Source organism: Salmo salar, chromosome ssa24, assembly GCF_905237065.1.
Source record: "Salmo salar chromosome ssa24, Ssal_v3.1, whole genome shotgun sequence".
Taxonomy (NCBI): Eukaryota; Metazoa; Chordata; class Actinopteri; order Salmoniformes; family Salmonidae; genus Salmo; species Salmo salar.
In genome coordinates this window covers 35,594,748-35,609,818 of record NC_059465.1, presented here as the reverse complement: position 1 = coordinate 35,609,818, position 15,071 = coordinate 35,594,748, and the positions used below count along the sequence as shown (strand labels likewise).

Below are 15,071 nucleotides of genomic sequence, written 5' to 3'. Positions count from 1 at the left end.
AGAGGGAGAGAGAGAGAGAGAACGAGAGAGAGAGAGGGAGAAAGAGACCTTGGAGAGGTGGAAGAGAGGGGGGCTTTTGGCAGAACCAGTGGTCAGTTTTCCAGAAACAGCCTGATCAAACACAGTCTCAGGCCAAGCCAAACACTTCTGGACTTCAGCCTGGTGGAGCTGCCTGCAGCCTGAGGCCACTGATCAGACTGTACAAGGTACAGTTCTGTAACCACACTGACAAACACAGGTCCTAACACACTGCAACGTTTCAGACAAAGTCAACAGAGAGAGAGAGAGCGAGAGAGAGGGGAACAGGTTCAAGAGAAAGAGAGAGGGGGGAGAGGAAGAGAGAGAGAACATATTGTATCACAAGACAGTCTAGCTCAGTAAGAGAGACCCTACTCAATTCAATTCATAGGGGCTTTTCCCACTGCAAACAGGAAGGGCCTTTGTTGTGATTACTCCAAATAGCTTGAATGTTGTTTGTCTGATCTGCTTTGCTCTGTGTTCTTCATACTCTTCTACACACACACACCTCCACACACACACACACGTAGGGCTAGCACAATTCCTGTATAACTGTTTGTCTGATCTGCTTTGCTCTGTGTTCTTCATACTCTTCTACACACCACCACCACACACACACGTAGGGCTAGCACAATTCCTGTATAACTGTGTAACCGACAGTTATGGATGAAGACTGTCTTGAAAAATAAAATAACCGTCATTAACCGTTTTAAATTTCCTTTAAAAAAACAAACAGCTGACTGAAGACGGGACTGCCAGGCATTCTTAGGGTTAACAAACAGCTGACCGAAGACGGGACTGCCAGGCATTCTTAGGGTTAACGAACAGCTGACCGAAGACGGGACTGCCAGGCATTCTTAGGGTTAACGAACAGCTGACCGAAGACGGGACTGCCAGGCATTCTTAGGGTTAACGAACAGCTGACCGAAGACGGGACTGCCAGGCATTCTTAGGGTTAACGAACAGCTGACCGAAGACGGGACTGCCAGGCATTCTTAGGGTTAACGAACAGCTGACCGAAGACGGGACTGCCAGGCATTCTTAGGGTTAACGAACAGCTGACCGAAGACGGGACTGCCTGGCATTCTTAGGGTTATGCGGTAACATGGACTCGCAAGGCCCCCTTCCCTGCAGCAGCAGCGCACATAGCAATAGAATGAATAGAACGGGCTTGGTACCTCTAACCCTGGCAATTTGACTGGGAAACTCATAGTCCTAGTCGGTATAAGAAAGAACATTGCGGCCCCGCCCGTCTGAGGGGAATGTAACCTATGGTTACCTAGGTTACCACATTGGCTCACAGCAAAAACTTAACCTTTTTTTCCAATGAAATGTTCTTGTTGTCTGGTTGTTTTATCAATTACAAATCTACATTTAAGAAAAGTACAACATGTCTAAAGATTATTTTTCAACATTGCCTGCTCCCGAGCGATCTCCCTACTTAGAACAACATAATACTGTAGGGCTTCCCTCATGCCCCTTTTCATGATGACGCTAGCAGCCTCTTGAGTGAGTGCTAGCTAGCTACCGAGCGGAAAATAAGCTAGCCAAAACCAACAACACAAACAAACAGACTATACAGCTACAAGTATTTAAAAAAAAAAGTTTTTACATTTTTTAGTCATTTAGCAGACGCTCTTATCCAGAGCAACTTACAGTAGGGAATACATACATTTCATACATTTTTTTCCCATACTGGTCCCCCGTGGGAATCGAACCCACAACCCTGGCGTTGCAAACACCATGCTCTACCAACTGAGCCACACGGGAGCGTAGCGAGTGGAGTTACAAGCGAACTGTACTAAACAAGTTAAATATCTTTTCCACACACATAGCTATGTGTAGTCCACTTGGACACTGTCCCCACATTTCCCACTCTACATGGGCTACCAACCATCCCCACATGTCAAAGACCGCGTCACAGACAAATTGACAGCGACAGACAGTGAGTGACGGGCTGAAAAAAATGATTATTGTAGGCCTAGATAGAGAAAGACCATTTAGGCTGTGGTTGCAGCAATACTTTTTGACTATGATTTCCTACACATTTATATCTTTATAGTTTGCAGTTTGTAACCTATGGAATTAAGAAAAGGCTGAACAAGACCCCATAGAGCAACAGTTACTGTGCTCTTAGGTAAATGATTAGTACATCTAGGTGAGATTAGTTGGATGCCAGTGGAGGCTGCTGAGGGGAGGAAGGCTCATAATAATGGCTGGAATGGAGTCAATGGAGTGGCATCAACCACATGGAAACCACGTCTTTGATGCCACTCCATTGTCTCCATTCCAGCCATTATTATGAGCCTTCCTCCCCTCAGCAGCCTCCACTGTTGGATGTGCTCTGTGTATCTATAGTACATGTAGTCACACAGGTGCCAATCAAAGCAATCATCAGAGTGTGATGAAATAGGAGCACACTACATGCACATCTATTCATGTACAGTAAGACAAGCTAGTAAGAGTTACCCTGAATGACCAGAGAGCTGGCTATTCATGTACAGTAAGACAAGCTAGTAAGAGTCACCCTGAATGACCAGAGAGCTGGCTGAGCCTATTTCCAGCGCTCTGAAGATTTATGAGAACAGTCATAACTGTAATTCACACAGAGGCAATTATCTATATACAGTACGGTGTGGCTTTTGTCACTACCACCGTGCTATGCCCTGATCCCTTCCTGGTATGACATGCACAATAAGGCACATCATGATACATGACATTGTGTTTTATTGTACCCAGGGGCCCCGCTTAGCTTTTATCCATGGTAATGCAGAGATGAAAGTTGTTCCACAGTGACCTTCCAGCATTGGCTGGGCTGGGAGCCGACCACAAAGGCAGACAGAGACTGGGAGACTCTCCCACTCAGTGGGATGAAAGCGCCTCCAGCAACACATCCAACCTGTGGTTTGGGTGCCTGACTAATTCACTATGGCAGTGATGTTACATCAGTTCTCCCCATTATAACAAGTGGCTTCTTCCACAAGGTTGATTAGGACAACCAATCCTATGGCTTCTTGGACTGCTTGTAAACATGCAAACTGGTTTGACCCTGAATAGCACCTGCAGCGCCTTGATAGTAGATATCTCTCTGTAAAACATCCAGGTCAAACTAGGTGTGAGGCTGTGTGTGTGTGTGTGTGTGTGTGTGTGTGTGTGTGTGTGTGTGTGTGTGTGTGTGTGTGTGTGTGTGTGTGTGTGTGTGTGTGTGCATGTGCCATTTAAAATCCAGTTTAGTTTCTATCTCTGGCAGATGAATATGGCCAATGTCTTTTCGATGCTGCTTGGTGGTAATTGCCAACCTCCTTAGTGAAGAACAGGGTGGCCAATACAATACTATACCATACTATTTAACATACTGGCACCTACAATATTATCTAGCACAGGGGTCTTCAACATTTTCTTGCCCATGGACCCCCTCCCAGGCAAACCGGAGACCCAGGAACCCCCATCATGCATTAGCAAAACTTTGATTTTTCACGTCTTGTCTTATCATCAGGTGAATGATAAATGGCAAGGAGAAGTAATCCACATTTTTAAATGAATAGATTTCGTAGATAGTTTTTCATTATTTTGACCTCCCCACATTATAATTGGAAGATGAAGTGTAAACTCTAACATACCAGCCGCCAGAGGCATTTGCCGCACTGGTAGCCTATTGGTGGATGCTTTTTGAAAGCCTATGTCAGATACTACAGTGAGTCTACATGGCTCCGAATAGTGTAATTTACTCAACATTAGGAGTTGAGAAATCATTAGAAAGAAGATATTCTCTTATTTTCTACTGTTGGTATGTAATTCAAAGGCTGTTTATTCTGTTTTTGCTAACGATATTAATAAAAACATTTAACATTTCTTTATATATTTTTTCTCGACCCCTTTGGACCTCCGGTTAAATATCCTGATCTAAAACTGGCCAGTACAGTACTATTGAGCCTACTAGCAACTAAAACACTATCTAGCCTATTGGCACAGGCATCAATGTCAAACACATAGAAAATTAGAGCTTATAATTTTATGATTTTATTTATGATTTTATTAGGATCCCCATTAGCCGACGCCAATGGCGACAGATAGTCTTCCTGGGGTCTGACACGTAACAAAAAATATATTACAAACAAAAATACTTTACAATTTACATATATTTAAAACATTAACATTGAAATGACAGACATCTATAAGATCTGTAGAGAAAGTGGAGAAGGAATTCATAACAAATCACTCCTCAATTTCTGGTACTGTCTTTTCAATACTGTCTATTCAATACTGTCTTTTCAATCTGTTTCTTTCTCTCTCTCACACACACACGCACATGCACAAACACCGCTGGCGACGGAGGTGCTAATGGTGTTTCTTAATTCAGATTTAATGAAACCCACAGCCACTGGAGGAGTGTGATGTGGGATGTTATTAAAGGAAGGCAGGAAGCAGAGAGATGCAAGGAGACACCAGAGAATACTGAAGAGTCTGAACATAACAGGCATGGCTAGTGTGTGTGTCTGACCAAAAAGGCATAGTATCATCTAAGCAAAAAATGTAAAATACACACAAGCATGTCGACACTTTGTGCACACAATGATTTAGGGAGCTTCAATGTTTTGAACCCAAGTTGAACCACTCCTCCCAAAACCAATGTGCCTGTTCAATGTGTAAATGTTTGTTTTTAAACTGTACCCAGTATGCAAAATGACATTGAAAATACAGTACCAGGAAAAAGTTTGGACACACCTACTCATTCTGTCACGCCTGCTCCCGCACCCCTCACTGGCGCTTGAGGGTGCCAGGCTGCCCATCATTACGCACACCTGTCACCATCGTTACGCGCATCAGCACTTCATTGGACTCACATGGGCTCCTTCATGTTTTTGATTGCCTCCCCTATATCTGTCTATTCCTCAGTTTCATCCCTGTGTCAGCATTATTGTCGTTATTTTTCCCTTGTCCAGACGCTGTTCGTGTTTTGTTTCATGTCCGTTATTCATTAAATGTTCACTCCCTGTACTTGTTTCTCGTCACCAAGCGTCTGTCCTTACACATTCAAGGGTTTTCTTTATTTTATCTATTTTGTACATTGTACAATAATAGTGAAGATATCAACACTATGAAATAACATATATAGAATCATGTAGTAACCAAAACAGTGTTAAACAAATCAAAATACATTTTATATTTTAGATTCTTCAAATTAGCCACCCTTTGCCTTGATGACAGCTTTGCATACTCTTGGCATTCTCTCAACCAGTTTCACCTGGAATGCTTTTCCAACTGTCTTGAAGGAGTTCCCATATATGCTGAGCACTTGTTGGCTGCTTTTTCTTCACTCTGCAGTCCAACTCATCCCAAACCATCTCAATTGGGTTGACGTCAGGTGAATGTGGAGGCCAGGTCATCTGATGCAGCACTCCATCAATCCTTCTTGGTCAAATAGCCCTTACACAGCCTGGAGGTGTCATTGTCCTATTGAAAAACAAATGATAGTCCCACTAAGCACAAACCAGATGGGATGGGGTATCGCTGCAGAATGCTGTGGTAGCCATGCTGGTTAAGTGTGCCTTGAATTCAAAATAAATCACTGACAGTGTCACCAGCAAAGCACCCCCACACCATCACATCTCCTCCATGCTTCACGGTGGAAACTACACATGTGGAGATCATCCATTCACCTACTCTGCGTCTCACAAAGACACGGCGGTTGGAAACAAAAATCTTACATTTGGACTCATCAGAACAAAAGGACAGATTTCCACTCGTCAAATGTCCATTTCTCATGTTTCTTGGCCCAAGCAAGTCTCTTCTTCTTATTGGTGTCCTTTAGTAGTGGTTTCTTTGCAGCAATTCGACCATGAAGGCTTGATTCACACAGTCTCACATTTTAAAAGGCACATCTGTTAATTGAAATGCATTCCAGGTGACTACCTCATGAAGCTGGTTGAGAGAATGCCAAGAGTGTGCAAAGCTGTAATCAAGGCAAAGGGTGGCTACTTTGAAGAATCTCAAATATAAAATATAGTTTGATTTGTTTAACACTTTTTTGATTACTACATGATTCCATATGTGTTATTTCAGAGTTTTTTATATCTTCACTATTATTCTACAATGTAGAAAATAGTCTAAATAAAGAAAATCCTGGAAAGAGTGTGTCCAAACTTTTGACTGGTACTGTATATATTTTAGACGTACACTACCGTTCAAAAGTTTGGGGTCACTTAGAAATGTCCTTGTTTTTGAAAGAAAAGCAAATTTTTTTGTCCATTAAAATAACATTAAATTGATCAGAAATACAGTGTGGACATTGTTAATGTTGTAAATGACTATTGTAGCTGGAAACAGCAGATTTTTAATGAAATATCTCCATAGGCGTACAGAGGTCCATTATCAGCAACCATCACTCCTGTATTCCAATGGCACGTTGTGTTAGCTAATCCAAGTTTATCATTATAAAAGGCTAATTGATCATTACAAAACCCTTTCGCAATTATGTTAGAACAGCTGAAAACTGTTGTGTTGATTAAAGATGCAATAAAACTGATGTTGATGTCGGGTGCAATGACCGAAATACGTATTTTTTGGTCATTAATTATACAGCCAAATTTAAACTGCACATATAATTCTTACTTTATTGAGAGTGTATCACAATAATATTTCAAGCCTCTTAATATAGGAAAAAGGAGTCAACTAAAGATCACAACAGAATATTTATTATTGCTCCAATCAGCCACAGTATGTTAGATTTTTTTCAAACTTCACAACTGCCTATAACAATGTTCAAAGTTGTCAAACTCACAGAATAAACCAACAGACCACTTGAACTACAATAACATTCTCAGTAATGGATCCAGAAAAAAAACAATTCTGGCTATGACTGATATGTTGTTCTTTATCTACCTTAGTTGAATGCACTGACTGTAAGTCGCTCTGGATAGAAGCATCTGCTGAATGACCAAAATGGAAATGTAAAAACCAATACTTGCAAAGCATGCTGGGTATTATTCTAATATTTGGGAACCGCTGCTCTACTGTACTATACTGAGCTGTCCAAACTTGTGAACCATAGACATCTATGATTCATTCAGACCAAATCTACCAAAATTCTGACCAAATCTAAACGTCTATGTTTGGGCTAAATCTAGTCCGGACCGGACGTCTGTGGGCATTGAAATCAAGGCTGGACTGCACCAAAAAAAGACGGTTGGTCCGGATAGCACCAAAAAAAGATGGCTGGTCCGGATAAGACCAAAAAAAGATGTCTGGTCCGGATAAGACCAAAAAAAGATGGCTGGTCCGGATAAGACCACAAAAAGATGGCTGGTCCGGATAAGACCACAAAAAGATGGCTGGTCCAGATAAAACCAAAAAAAGATGGCTGGTCCGGATAAGACCACAAAAAGATGGTTGGTCCAGATAAAACCAAAAAAAGATGGCTGGTCCGGATAAGACCACAAAAAGATGGCTGGTCCGGATAAAACCAAAAAAAGACGGCTGGTCCAGATAAAACCAAAAAAAGGCGGTTGGTCCGGATCAGACCAAAAAAAGACGGTTGGTCCGGATAAGACCAAAAAAAGATGGCTGGTCCGGATAAGACCAAAAAAGAGGACTAGTCCAGACAGGACCAAAAAAATACATGGTCATCGGTACATACTTAGTGGGAAGTGCTTTATGTTGTAAATCTTAGAAACTTTGTGTGCTGCTTTTTTGGCCAGGTCTCTCTTGTAAAATATGTATTTAACATCAATGAGACTAACCTGGTAAAATAAAGGTAAAATAAAATAAATAAATCAAACAATCATGTACACATGCTCAAACACACACTTATGCAACATGCACACATGAACACAGACACATCCCACACAGTAGTGATATATATCTCCCTCATGCACACGCACAACCCCTCCCCCCCACACACACACACTGTCATATGACTGAAGTGCTATGTCTCCCAGGAGGATCAGCTTTCCAACACAAACATGAGAACTGCAGCAGACGCTACAGAATGGCACCTCCAGATCAAATCCCTGACACACACTCCAAAATACTAACATAGTCACAGTGACGTACTGTATAGATATAAGATCTTAACATGAGCCAGTTTGCTACAGCAGAAAAAATATCCTGCAGGAAGAGAAAATACTAATTATGGAAATTACTAACTTCAGAAGCCTTTTAATAAAACCTCAAATAAACTGCAAGTTTTGAATTTCCTGCATCCTGCGACAGGGTGATCAAATTAAGATCCTACATCTCAATTTGCAGTCTCATAATGCTATTCTACATATTTTGTCAATAAGGCTGTGAGAAATGTTGCATGTGCCCTGGGTATGAGAACATCTGTGAGAAAACATTAAAAAAACAGTCCAAATCAGCGGTTATGTTTTAGAGACATTCAGACACATGTTTTAGGTGGGTGTTTCCAATACATTTGAAGATGTATTGTATTACCTCCATTTGGTAAATCCGACCACAACTCTATCCTCCTGATTCCTGCTTACAAGCAAAAATTAAAGCAGGAAGCACCAGTGACTCAGTCTATAAAAAAGTGGTCAGATGAAGCAGATGCTAAACTACAGGACTGTTTTGCTATCACAGACTGGAACATGTTCCGGGATTCTTCCGATGGCATCAGTCACTGGCTTTATCAATAAGTGCATCGAGGACATCGTCCCCACAGTGACTGTACGTACATACCCCAACCAGAAGCCATGGATTACAGGCAACATTCGCACTGAGCTAAAGGGTAGAGCTGCCGCTTTCAAGGTGCAGGACTCTAACCCGGAAGCTTACAAGAAATCCTACTATGCCCTGCGACGAACCATCAAAGTGGCAAAGCGTCAATACAGGGCTAAGATTTAATCATACTACACTGACTCCGATGCTTGTCTTCTGTGGCAGGGCTTGCAAACTATTACAGACTACAAAGGGAAGCACAGCCATTCGCTGCCCAGTGACACGAGCCTACCAGACGAGCTAAATCACTTCTATGCTCGCTTTGAGGCAAGCAACACTGAGGCATGCATGAGAGCATCAGCTGTTCCGGACGACTGTGTGATCACGCTCTCCGTAGCCAACGTGAGTAAGACCTTTAAACAGGTCAACATACACAAGGCTGCGGTGCCAGACGGATTACCAGGACGTGTGCTCCGGACATGTGCTGACCAACTGGCAGGTGTCTTCACTGACATTTTCAACATGTCCCTGATTGAGTCTGTAATACCAACATGTTTCAAGCAGACCACCATAGTCCCTGTGCCCAAGAAGACTAAGGCAACCTGCCTAAACGACTACAGACCCGTAGCACTCACGTCCGTAGCCATGAAGTGCTTTGAAATTTTGGTAATGGCTCACATCAACATTATTATCCCAGAAACCCTAGACCCACCCTAATTTGCATACCGCCCAAACAGATCAACAGATGATGCAATCTCTATTGCCCTCCACACTGCCCTTTCCCACCTGGACAAAAGGAACACTTATGTGAGAATGCTATTCATTGACTACAGCTCAGCGTTCAACACCATAGTACCCTCAAAGCTCATCACTAAGCTAAGAATCCTGGGACTAAACACCTCCCTCTGCAACTGGATCCAGACTTCCTGACGGGCCACCCCCGGGTGGTGAGGGTAGGTAGCAACACATCTGCCACGCTGCTCCTCAAAACTGGAGCTCCCCAGGGGTGCGTGCTCAGTCCCCTCCTGTACTCCCTGTTCACTCATGACTGCACCCTGTCCTACCTCAGGCCTAGTGCTGTCATCTGACCCAGACCCTGTCCTACCTCAGGCCTAGTGCTGTCATTTGACCCAAATCCTGACCCTGTCCTACCTCAGGTCTGGTGCTGTCATTTGACCCAGATCCTGACCCTGTCCTACCTCAGGTCTGGTGCTGTCATTTGACCCAGATCCTGACCCTGTCCTACCTCAGGTCTGGTGCTGTCATTTGACCCAGATCCTGACCCTGTCCTACCTCAGGTCTGGTGCTGTCATTTGACCCAGATCCTGACCCTGTCCTACCTCAGGTCTGGTGCTGTCATTTGACCCAGATCCTGACCCTGTCCTACCTCAGGTCTGGTGCTGTAATTTGACCCAGACCCTGTCCTACCTCAGGCCTCGTGCTGTCATCTGACCCAGACCCTGTCCTACCTCAGGCCTAGTGCTGTCATTTGACCCAGACCCTGACCCTGTTCTACCTCAGGCCTAGTGCTGTCATTTGACCCAGACCCTGACCCTGTCCTACCTCAGGCCTAGTGCTGTCATTTGACCCAGACCCTGACCCTGTCCTACCTCAGGCCTAGTGCTGTCATTTGACCCAGATCCTGACCCTGTCCTACCTCAGGTCTGGTGCTGTCATTTGACCCAGATCCTGACCCTGTCCTACCTCAGGTCTGGTGCTGTCATTTGACCCAGATCCTGACCCTGTCCTACCTCAGGTCTGGTGCTGTCATTTGAAGCCCTGTCCTTCCAAGAATGTGCTCATGCTGTTTTTTCCACCACTTCTTAGGATCTGTGTTTACGCTGTGAGATCATTACATAATGCAGAGGGAGAGCTTCAAATAATGTCATTAGCAACTGGAAAAGTTTATAAAGAGTGCCTTTGAGTTGCCAGAAATGACAATGCAATAATGCTACAACCCAGTGCGGGAAGCCAAAATCCCTATAGAAGAAACAAGGCACACTTTGCTGTGCTGAACATTTGGCTTAGAAGCTCGGAGCTCTTACCCCAAAGTGTGTCAGTATGGGGGGTTGTGCAACAGGCACGCTTATCTGTACCATCACCCTGGACCAGGGACCCAAACAGGACACCCACTCAGGCCCTGTCCCCAGCCTAGGGCTTTCAGAGTGGGGGAGAGGGGAGAGGACAGAGGGCTTGTAAATGTTTCTGTGTGCTTGTGTGCATATGTGATCACCTTAAATGTAAACGTCCATGTATATACGTACTGTATGAATTTTTGGTTTTTCTAGAATAAAATATGAATATCAGAAAAAGATAAATGTCTTTGAAAGGCAGTGTTTGTTAGATCTGTTATTCCATAAATAATCACACAGTTATGTGTAGTAGCAGCTGCAGAGCATCAGACCTATGTAACACAGAGTAACTGAGTGCACTGACTAATGACATTACTCAACTAAGAGGATTTACTTTTTAAGGGGTGAATCCTAACTTTAACTGATGTCTTTTTATTCATTGATATCAATGGGAGACTAAATGAACATTTTACTTAAAGTGGAAGTTAGGATTCGCCTGAAGAGCAGAGGAAGTAAGGGAGCACTACTGTAAAAGATATGGCAAGTAGATGACTCTAGAAGCCTGTCTGTCTGTCTGTCTGTCTGTCTGTCTGTCTGTCTGTCTGTCTGTCTGTCTGTCTGTCTGTCTGTCTGTCTGTCTGTCTGTCTGCCTGCCTGCCTGTCTGTCTGCCTGTCTGCCTGCCCTGCCTCTCTGCCTGCCTGTCTGTCTGCCTTTCTCTCTGCCTGTCTGTCTCTGTTATGCCCATGTTGGATTGTTTATGTTTTTCACAAGGTGTTGTAACGGACTTAGTACCTGACTCCTAACTCTGTATTGGCAAAACAAAGGCTTTGTGATAGCTAGCCCTCTTGTCTGTGTTCCTCTCTGCTCTCTGCTGTTCTCCAGGCTGCTTCCCTCTTCCTCAGGGTCTGTGCTCCTCCTTTCCTCTCTGGGGAGGCCCACTGTCTCATCCCCAGCTCTCCTCTACCATACAAACACATACACATGCATGCGCACGCGGACACACATTCTTTGCACACGGACACCCTGCTTAAAAAACAACCACAGTGGCAGCCAGAAAAGAGAGAAAGGAAAGAAAGAACTGTATGATTGGCATCCCTCTTTCAATCGCCTGCTACATTCTCCCCTCCCTCTCTCCTTCTCTCCCTCTCTCCCTCTCTCCTTCTCTCCTTTTCTCCCTCTCTCCTTCTCTCCCTCTCTCCTTCTCTCCCTCTCTCCCTCTCTTCCTCTCCCTGAAACAGCATTACTTCAGCAGAGAGAAAAACATCATGTGGTTTAGAAAGAATAACTAACTTTTGTTTAGTGTATCTCTGTGAGTATCTCTGTGAGTATCTCTGTGATTATCTCTGTGAATGTTTTATGACTGCCAAAGTGCCAATGGGTGTGTGTGTGTGTGAGAGAGTTTGCACGCGTGTGCACTGTGCAGTCGTTGTGTGTGTGTTCCTTTGTCTTGCAATGTATCTAACAGAGACTATGTCTGACTGTTATGAGATGTCACATGGTTTCAGCAGCTCTCTGTCCCTTGGTAGAGAGTGGAATGCACACACACACACACACACACACACAGCCCTCCCCACGGCCTCCCACCCCATGCGTTCATTGGGGTATGCAGAGTTGAACAGTGGTGGGGGTCGGAGGGTGTGTGTGTGTGTGTGTGTGATATTGCTCAACACACAAAGACACAGCGTCTTATATGGCCCCCAGCTGCGCAGAGCTGGCCCGCTAACCCTTCATCCAGCAGCCTGGAATGTTTGGTGTTCAACCCCAGTGGAAAGCCCCAGTTGCCAATACACACTCCCAGCCCCCTCCGGAGACTAACATATTCCACAGAGCCGGACAGGCCTCACCCAAGGAGGAATGGCTCAAATTCTACAGCTGGTACAAAAACAGAGCAGAGGAACAGATGTCAACACTGTATCTGACCATCCACATCTCATAAAGTGGGAAATTCTGAGAGAGAGAGAGAGAGAGAGAGAGAGAGAGAGAGAGAGAGAGAGAGAGAGAGAGAGAGAGAGAGAGAGAGGAGAGAGAGAGAGGAGAGAGAGAGAGAGAGAGAGAGATGAAGCAATGTATACATATGTTTCCCATTCCAATAAAGCCCTTTGAACTGAGAGAGAGAGAGAGAGAGAGAGAGAGATGGGGGAATTATGCGGATTGTTGGTCAAGTTGATAAAGATATGGAGGGTGGTGTCATTTTCAGAGGCAAACCGCTTGAACGTTTATAGGCTACAGTGGATAACGTAACTTCTCAGCAGACACGTTGTTGTGGTGGCTTTCTCTTTGTCATGGTCGACTGACCGCAGGTGCTATGAAAGAAAGTAACCTATCTTATTGAGATAGTCATTGGTTATACAAACCCATGATAAATACTCTATTTATTTTTAATAAGATTTCTGTTACCTATAGGTTGTTGAAACGTTTGGCCTAATATACGGGTTTAACCGCGCTACCATCGCAGGAAATAAGCTTTAAGAATTTTAAATTCTCTGTGTCATGTCAAAATGTGTAGAATAGCATGAGATTAGCTATACAACTGCAAATTGTTCTCTGACCCATGTCAAAATGTGTAGAATAGCATGAGATTAGCTATACAACTGCAAATTGTTTTCTCTGACCCATGTCAAAATGTGTAGAATAGCATGAAATTTGCTTTAAAACAGCAACATGCTCCCTCAGCACACATATCAGCAAGTACACACCATAAATAAACGCCTCACAAATAAACGGCAGGTCTAAATGAATTGTTTATGAGGTTACCATGAATTACCATGAATTGTTTATGAGGTTGCCAAAAGGAAGCAAACACCCCGAAACAGAGGGACCTACCTGAATTTGTCCAATAACAAACGCCTGTTCTTTGCAAAACGTTTAGTTTATGGTGTGCTCTAATGACCTTCCATGGCTCCTACGGTGTGCCCGCGAAACGTCTGTATACCACTGTCCATGTGTGGTCAGTTGCTTGTAATTTCGTTTTCTTATGATAATAAAACATTAGCATAAATTATTTCGCAGTCAATTAGGAACTTACCTTCAATGGTCATTCGCCTCTGGAATCTTTTCGGTGTTCTGCGTAGTCCACTTCACTCTCTCCACTTTTAGTTATTTTCACAGAGCTCATATATTTCTCTTCCCTCTCAGCTGCAAGGCACAACACACAATAACTATTTTCAGTACATTCCTGCATGCTACTGATAAAAAGATTTGTGAACAGTGTGCACTTAATATTTACTGGCAAGTATTTTTTCTTGGTGAGACTTGACGCCTGTCTTCCGATGCCTTTTGGACCGGTTTTGTTGTGACCAGTCAGCTCTAAAACACTCCCGACTGTACAGACGCCAGAAGGAATGTAAATATGCAGCATATTGCAAAAGCTGCAGACAATCTTGTTTAGGGGACTGGTTGTTCACTGGTGCTGATGCGAGTTTGTCCACGTCCTTTGTTGTTTCTGTCACACCTAAAAGGGGCCATTGGAGGAAAGGCATGTGCCCGACTTTCTTTGTCTGTTTCCTTCTATCGCCTTTACCAAAACAATATATATTTTTGTACATTTCTTGAGCTTTTTTATTAGCCTATTATCTAACCAGTGACTGGTTGCCTATACGTTCATCCAAATCTAACTATAGCCGAAACCTGGTCTACGCAAATGTGATCGCAAGCATAAGACAAAAGGAAACGTTGTATTCACAACGTGCAATGCTTTTATATAGGCTATAGATGATCTGTTTTTTAGTCAGTAAGGACATTTTGAGACAAAAAAGTTAATCTCAAATCCTTTGTTTCACTGTAACCCTGCTCCAATTCCACCCCTTCAACGCGTGTAGTGCATGCGGTGCGAGACTGCCCCATAGCCTCACCAAATTCGCCCGAAGTTCACCCCTCGGCTTGAGTCTCTGGTGTCGCTGTCTGTCTCTCGCACTCAATTGTCACATACCGTGGAGGAGCCAAATTGCGCTCTAATCCAGTCCAGCCAGCGACAAACGCCAGTGCCTATCAACGAGAGCAGTGACGACAGCCTAGCGCCAGTCACTCACCCGCCGCCTCCGCCACACCCATCCATTCATAAACTGAATGGATGCCCTCACTGGCACATATCGCCGAGGATAGGGAGAGGATGGTAGTAATACGGTCATATCCTGTTGTATTTTTAAGAGAGAGAAGAATTCAATGAAATAAATGCTTAATCCATATAGCCTACCAATAATAGCTACTGCAGGATTTGACATATTTTTTTATAGTGACAAATAGCCTATCAATCAATCAAATTCACCCAATCTGTCACAATCTCTCGTGAATACTGAGTATTATTAATATCTGGTCTTGCTCAA

General features: G+C 43.7%; 1 protein-coding gene across 4 annotated transcripts in view; it reads right to left on the bottom strand.

Moving 5' to 3' along the window:
• The window catches only part of rhobtb4 (Rho related BTB domain containing 4), a 72,067-nt gene extending 57,234 nt beyond the window's left edge, over window positions 1-14,833 (bottom strand). For 2 of the 4 annotated variants that reach the window (XM_045706688.1, XM_045706685.1), the window contains exons 1-2: window positions 14,601-14,833; window positions 13,775-13,884 (exon numbers count right to left, since the gene is read on the bottom strand). The gene's annotated coding sequence lies outside the window, so the exon portion shown is untranslated. Of the gene's footprint in view, window positions 1-13,774; window positions 13,885-13,975; window positions 14,555-14,600 lie in introns of those variants that run through there. The other 2 variants (XM_045706687.1, XM_045706686.1) reach the window with 2 other exon arrangements.
• Window positions 14,834-15,071: the final 238 nt, after the last annotated feature.